Source organism: Octopus sinensis, linkage group LG2 (assembly GCF_006345805.1).
Source record: "Octopus sinensis linkage group LG2, ASM634580v1, whole genome shotgun sequence".
In the NCBI taxonomy this organism is placed as follows: domain Eukaryota; kingdom Metazoa; phylum Mollusca; class Cephalopoda; order Octopoda; family Octopodidae; genus Octopus; species Octopus sinensis.
This window is the reverse complement of record NC_042998.1, coordinates 195,624,372-195,632,653: the sequence shown is the minus strand read 5'-3', so window position 1 is coordinate 195,632,653 and position 8,282 is coordinate 195,624,372.

Genomic DNA, 8,282 nt, shown 5'->3' with positions numbered 1-8,282 from the left:
ACACATATATGTGTGTGAGTATGTGTGTATAATAAATAATATATAATATATATATATACACACATATATGTATGTATATATACATACACACACGCGCACACACAGACGGACACACAGACAGACACAGACAGACATACACACGCACACACACATATACATATACATACACACAGACATACATATAGATAGATAGATAGATAGATACATACATACATACATACATACATACATACATACATACATACATACATACATACATACATACATACATGCATATATACATATATACATATATACATACATACATACATACATACATACATACATACATACATGCATATATACATATATACCTTCATGCATACATACATACATACACACACACATATATTCTTTTACTATCGTTTTACTCTTTTACTTGTTTCTGTCATTTTAGTAGAAGAATAGTCTATCCTTTGCTACAATAGCGACAACATGAATTTTTTCCATCTTCTTGCTTTGTTGCAGTATTTGAGAAAAATTTTATTAATGTGTCCAACTGGTTAAAATACTATTTATTTTGCAGCTGATGATGGCACGGCATTAAAATTGATGTCATGATTGCATTGTTCAATTAAATGGAGTCGCTTGAAACGGTCGTACTGCATCACTTCTTGATATCCTGTTGCTTATTTTGATATATATATACAAATACGCACATACATACATACATACATACATACATACATACATACATACATACTTACATACATACATACATACATACATACATACATACATACATACATACATACAAGTGGTCACCCGGCCTTCGCCCCGGTGTGTACTGCACTGTTTTCAAATGTATCCATAAAGCATATGTCCTAATAGCCGTATGGCAGATTGTAGTTAAGGTCTGCTAGTCTCCACACTTCACGAGAAAAAAGTCTAAATTTCCACCTGATGGTGCTCTGAAGTTTATTGTCCTCTGGAACGGGCACTTTTGGCTACGTTACTTCAAAATTGTTCTGCCAGCACCTGTTCTCTCAAGTGGGCTTTTCTACTGGCTTGAGACTCTATCTAGCATACGTATGGTGTATCAAACACTCAAAGGAAAAAAATAATCGATTAATAAAACTTATTAATCAATATGTTAGTCTCACTTCGTTCCATATCAAGATCAACAATGTAATCTTGACAAATGCTACACAACTGTTGATTTAATAGTAACTTACCTATTTCTTTACTACCCACAAGGGGCTAAACACAGAGGGGACAAACAAGGACAGACAAACGGATTAAGTCGATTATATCGACCCCAGTGCGTAACTGGTACTTAATTTATTGACCCTGAAACGATGAAAAGCAAAATTGATCACGACGGAATTTGAACTCAGACGAAATACCTATTTCTTTACTACCCACAAGGGGCTAAACACAGAGAGGACAAACAAGGAGAGACAAACGGATTAAGTCGATTACATCGACCCCAGTGCGTAACTGGTACTTATCTAATCGACCCCGAAAAGGATGAAAGGCAAAGTCTACCTCGGCGGAATTTGAACTCAGAACGTAGCAGCAGACGAAATGCCGCTAAGCATTTCGCCCGGCGTGCTAACGCTTCTTCCAGCTCGCCGCCTTTATTCAATAGTAACTTACCATGAACGGTACTATGTATTCTTACTCAGGTGATGCCATTTTACTCCGTGCGAAATAAGTAAGTATATGTATGTAGAAAGACGGAACAGTCATGCCTGGGGAGCCTTTTATTTATTATACGTCTCCTCGTTCAGGGCCGACTTGGGGCTGAAGCACAATACAGTATCCTCCATCATTTCAGATCAGAAGCGGAATACATCAGTATCGTTGCAGTTATCTCCCTTCTTCCATTGTTCGTCGCCCACCGACTCTGATTTGTTTAATGATATGGGTCCTTTTTGTGTGTGACGGGGATCCCTTTTTTTTGTGCGTGGCGGGAGTCCTCTGTGTGTGTGTGTGTGTGTGTGTGTGTGTGTGTGTGGTGTGTGTGTGTGGTTTAGCGTCTATAGGATCTATCACATTAGGCTTACCTACACAAGTATATCCAATCGACTTTGTTTCTTAATAATGTTCAGAAAAATGGATGTTTCTTTAATGAAATTTATTTTACAAATATGCTTTAGTTGATGCAAATTCTGATTATATCAGAATTTGCTACAAAAAAGATTTTTCCGAGTGCGGAGAGGGGAGATTCTAAAAGTCATAAATGTCAACTTTGTTTTCTGACAACTTTCAGAGAAATGGATATCTTTTAATGCAGTTTCCTACATAAATCTTTCAAATGGTGTAGATTATGATTACATCGGAATTTAATGTGAGAAAGGTGGGGTGGGGTGGGGAAAGGTGGTTTAGCACACATACATACTGATACATATCACAATTTTGTTTCGAAATTTCACGTTTCATCTTGTGATGTGTGTCAGTCTGTATGAGTGTGAGGCCACCAATTTTCTTTTTTTTTCTCATGTTAAATTCCGATATAATCGTGATACACCTAGTCAGAAAGGTTTCATAGGAAATTTCATTGAAATTATCCTTCTTTCGAAAAGTTATGTGGAAACAAAGACGACCCATGTGGATTTTTCAAAGCTCCTCTTTCTGCCCTCGGAAAAACGTTTTCACAACAAAGTGCGATATAACCGAAATTTACATCAACGAAGCATATTTGTAGAAAATTTCATTAAGAAATATCCGTTTTTCTGGAAGTTATGAGGAAACAAAGTCAGGAGTGGGTATGTCTGACATTAATATATTAAAAGCGGCCAGAATGCGGCGAGCTGGCAGAAACATTAGCACGCCGGGCGAAATACGTAACCGTATTTCGTCTGTCGTTACGTTCCGAGTTCAATTTCCACCGAGGTCGACTTTGCCTTTCATCCTTTCGGGATCGATAAATTAAGTACCAGTTACGCACTGGGGTCGATGTAATCGACTTAATCCGTTTGTCTCTCCTTGTTTGTCCCCAATGTGTTTAGTCCCTTGTGGGTAGTAAAGAAATATATATTAAAAGCGGCTAGTTGGTAGAATCATTAGCACGCCAGGCAAAATGCTTTGCGACATTTTATCCGTCTTTACATTCTGAGTTCAAATTCCGCCGAGGTCGATTTTAGTTTTTGTCCTTTTGGGGTCGTTAAAATAAGTAGAAGTTGAGTACTGGGGTCGATGTAACTGAGTTACCTGTTCCCCTGATATTGCTGGCCTTGTGGCAAAATTTGAAACCAATATATTACTAATATTTTATAATCTCAAATGAAATTAGGACAGCAAACAACTTAATAGTCAGAAATGAGTAGATATGCAGTGTTTTATATTTAGTGTTGCTGGCCATTTAGGTCCTCATATGTTTGGGCAACTGTTTGGGATGAGAATCGAATTATCTGTGTTTTTGTTATTTATCAACTGATCAGTATTCACTCACCTCCACAAACATCAAACTGTCGGTGATAATAATTAAAAGCAACTAATTAGAATGTAAATATGTACCTAAGCACGAACTCAATTTGCACAATGAAACAAGGCCGCTGGACTGACAGGGTTATAAACAAACATAAGCGGTGTACTGTTTTACACCACACACACACAGATATATATATATGTATATATATACACATATATACATACACACGCGCGCGCGTGCGCATATATTATATACATACATACGTACGTATATACACACATACATACATACATACATACATACATACATACATACATACATACATACATACATACATACATACATGTGTGTGTGTGTGTGTGGTGTGTGTGTGTGTGTGTGTGTGTGTGTGTAAAAAGGTTGAATTAGATTCGCCCTTCAATTTGGAGGCTTCCAAAAACAAAAACTTTCTAATATTGATTCTTCATATTTTGGTGGTAGCTTACTGGCGTAAATTTGCGAATATGAAAATCATGCTTGTATATGGTGTGTTATGAGAATTTATGGAAAGAAATCCCATAAAACTCAACAATTTTATTAAAATTGGAGAGAGAGAAGGTGTTAAAATATATAAGATAGTTTAAATTCATACAAACGATCGTTTCGTACAGCCATATAAAAATCATGCAAATTCATGGTTGAAAAGAAATAATTAGATTAATTAAATTAAATTAAATTAATTATATATCACTGTACTCTTCGGTGCAAGAAGTATAAACAAAATTTTTACAAAGGGCCTGAGAAAGGAAATAGCAGAATAGGATCTAAGAGATTCATATTTATCCTTATGAGGAAAAAAGATATGAGTCCAGTTAGGTATTAACTAAAACTCTCTCTCTCTCTCTCTCTCTCTCTCTCTATATATATATATATATATATTATATATATATATATATATATATATATATATATGATATATATATAATATATATATGCATATATACATACATGTACATACTTACATATATATGTATATACACATGCATATATGGGCACAGGACGTCAAAAAAGGTAAACAACATGAAAAATGAGAACATGAATTACAAAAACATGGAAAACGAATTTTTTTTGAACAACGAAAGAAACAAATAGAGAAACGAGACAGGCAACATAAAGAACAATCCCTTCATCAGTTGTCCCCTGTTTTATCTACTCCGCATTTCGAGCGTTAGATTAAGATGCAGTTTTATTCTCTTCGTGCATCCCTAACCAATAAGGATACTCAGATACTCTAAACATCATTCTTTTCTACTCTAGGCACAAAGCCCCAAATTTTTAGGGTAGGGGCCAGTCGATTGGATCGACCCCAGTACGCACCTGGTACTTAATTTATCGACCCCGAAAGGATGAAAGGCAAAGTCGACCTCGGCGGAATTTGAACTCAGAACGTAGAAATACCGCTAAGCATTTCGCCCGGCATGCCACCGTTTCTGCCAACTCGCCGCCTTGATACTCTAAACATCATTGACATCTTTATCATCTTCAAACCTATCCTTTGTCAATCCATTACATCCTTGATATTTCTCGGGACGTCAACCATTAACTTATTTCAACTACTCGCCACATTTCGAGCACTTTAGGCACTTCAAACATTCTAGCAATCATACGAGCAAACCACTACCTAGTTTTATCCAGATGGTACCACTTTAGTCCAACTTAAACTTGTACGTTCAAATGTCATTAATATACAATTTAAACATCTCATACTACTCCTGAATTGTTTTCATGAAGCGAGATTTCAGAAACGTTCTCATTCAAAACTGAGCTGTTCATTTTCATAGGCTGCTCAACTGATCTGTAGCGTTCGCCCAGCTGAAAGTTATCTCAAGTGCCCGGTTTTGGTATAATTTACTCTTATGGTTTACGCATCCCTAATTTTAATACTGAAGAAAAACTGCGTATTATACATTAAGTATTCCAGTGATTAAAAAACGTCGGCAGTGAGAAAGTTGCAGACATTACTACTGCCAAAGAAATCTGGTGGAGGCATAGTAAAGCGAGCTGGCAGAATCGTTAGCACGCCGGGCGAAACGCGTAGCCGTATTTCGTCTGCCGCAACGTTCTGAGCTCAAATTCCGCCGAGGTCGACTTTGCCTTTCATCCTTTCGGGGTCGATAAATTAAGTACCAGTTACGCACTGGGGTCGATATAATCGACTCAATCCGTTTGTCTGTCCTTGTTTGTCCCCTCTATGTTTAGCCCCTTGTGGGTAATAAAGAAACAGGTATAGTAAAGTGAATCAGAGTCAGCGAAGTGAGTCAGAGTCAGTGAAGTGAGTCAGAGTCAGTGAAGTGAGTCAGAGTCAGTGAAGTGAATCAGTATCATAATGCTGTGTTATTAACAGTAGTGTGATGAGGTAATTGTGGCCGAATGGCTAAGGAGTGCACTTCAGACTCATGACATTCTGGTTTCGATTCCTCTGCATCGCAGCTTGAACACTTTTTTTTTTTTATAACCGTAACCTCTCATCAAAGGCGGTGAGCTGGCAGAAATGTTACCGGATAAAATGCATAGCAGCATTTCTTCCAGCTCTTTACGTTCTGAGTTCAAATGCTGCTGAGATCAATTTACCATTCATCCTTTCGGAGTCGATCAACGAAGTACTAGTTAAGCACCGGAGTCAATGTAATCGACTTATTCTCCCGCTGAAGTTACTGGCCTTGTGCCAAAGTTTGAAACCATTTTAAGGGCGGCGAGCAGCAGAATCGTTAGAGTGTCGGACAGCATTTCTTCCAACTTTTTACATTCAGCGTTCAAATTCCGATTGAGGTTTGCCTTTCATCCTTTCGGGGTCGATAAACTAAATGAAGTACCTATAGGAGCATTACCTCCCTTGACAGCGGTAAACATGCTGGCTATACAGAGATAGAGGGCGTTACACAACATTAAGGTTCAGAAACGTGACCTTATCTCTTTCTGCACTGGGACCTCGAACTGTAAAGATGTGATCTAGCTTCTCTCAACACCCACCAGCTAGCAGACAGGAGTATAGCACAGAAGACCATGGCCTTTACACAGCAACCATTCCTTTTATCATTCCAATGTCTATATACGTGTGGCCACAATAAATGTATTTAAGTTACAGCCTCGCTTGTATATGTTTTTCATCTGGGTTTACTACCAACGAAATTACAGCCTTTTGAGAGTCATATTAGGTGGCTCATAACGACCTGCATCATTTAAACACCAGTCTAGAAGCTGGGTGAATAAATCGACTTATTACCGTCTCTCTTAAATTGCTGGACTTGAGCCTAAATCAGAAACTATTGGTAGAATCGTTAGAGCGTCGAGAAAAATACTTTATGGTATTTATTCTGACGCTATGTCCTGAGTTCAAATCCAGCCGAGATCAACTTTCACTTTCTTTCTTTATGGATCGATAAAATAAAGTACCAGTCAAGAGCTGGGATTCAAAATAAATTGCTGGCCTTGAGCCATTGCAGTCTCTCCTCGGCGCAATCCTTGTGAATGAAACTGGCTTGGCGGAAACTGTGTGGAAGCCCATAGAATGGATTTCATTCGTAATTCAAAGGCCCGGCTTCGTCAATAATTGTGGAACATCGACTCTCTCTCTCTCTCTCTTCCTCTATGGCAATCACATTAAGGGTAAATGTATTTCTGGAATACTCAGTCACACAGATGTTAATTCAATGAGCAAATGGTTCGGTTGATCGAACAACTGAATACGACAAATCATCGAAACCGACGGAGGTCCTTTAATATAGCACTTAAAACCTAATAGCAATATTGCTTTGTTGTACTTGAAGTGGGTGCTAAATTATGTTTCAAGGCCACAAAAAGCAATATAAGCTTATCAGTGTCCTTTATATTTTCCACTAATCACCACCTAAGTACTTTTTTTCTTCAGTCGACATTGTTTTGTCACTACATAATGACAAAGAACATTATATTGACTTGTCTTTGTAATATATATTTATTGATTAACCTCATAATACACATCTTATGTGCTCCCGATTTTAATCTTGAATTTTATGAAAAACTAGCAGTATCGCCCGGCGTTGCTCGGGTTTGTAAGGGAAATAACTATATAAGCATTTTTAGAGAGTTACTTCCCTTATAGATGCCAATTCGGGCTTTCTTAGCCATTTCTGTTTTGGTGTCTTCAAGCCATGAAGTCGTTGTTCTAAAAGAACGCTGGTCTCCTTGACAACGCATTACGATGTTGATTTCCTTACACTCCCTTCCCCACAGCTTCACGAGGGAGGGAAGAAGGGGGAGAAGCAAACAGGTGCAGGTGTGACCATGGACGCCAACTCCGCCGCCATCGACACACGAAAAATTATGCATTAAAATGGAATAAAAAATGATGGTAAATTATTTTTAAAATCGTAGACTCATCGTAGACGCGCGCTAATACTCAGACGGGCAGGATATGAATCACGACTATAAGATACCCGAATTTGGTTAAACTACACCGCAAAATGTGGGAGTAGTTAGGAATCTAAATCGAAGGGGACAGACACTCACACAACTACAGTTTTATATATATAGATGTGCGTAGTATACACGGAATAACCTTTGAAGTGAGTAAGAAACTTAGACTTAATGAGTAACGTTAATAAAATATATATATTTCTTTACTACCCACAAAGGGTTAAACACAGAGGGGACAAACAAGCACAGACAAACGGATTAAGTCGATTATATCGATCCCAGTGCGTAACTGGTACTTAATTTATCGACCCCGAAAGGATGAAAGGCAAAGTCGACCTCGGCGGAATTTGAACTCAGAACGTAGCGGCAGGCGAAATACCTATTTCTTTACTGCCCACAAGGGGCTAAACACAGAAGGGGACAAACAAGGACA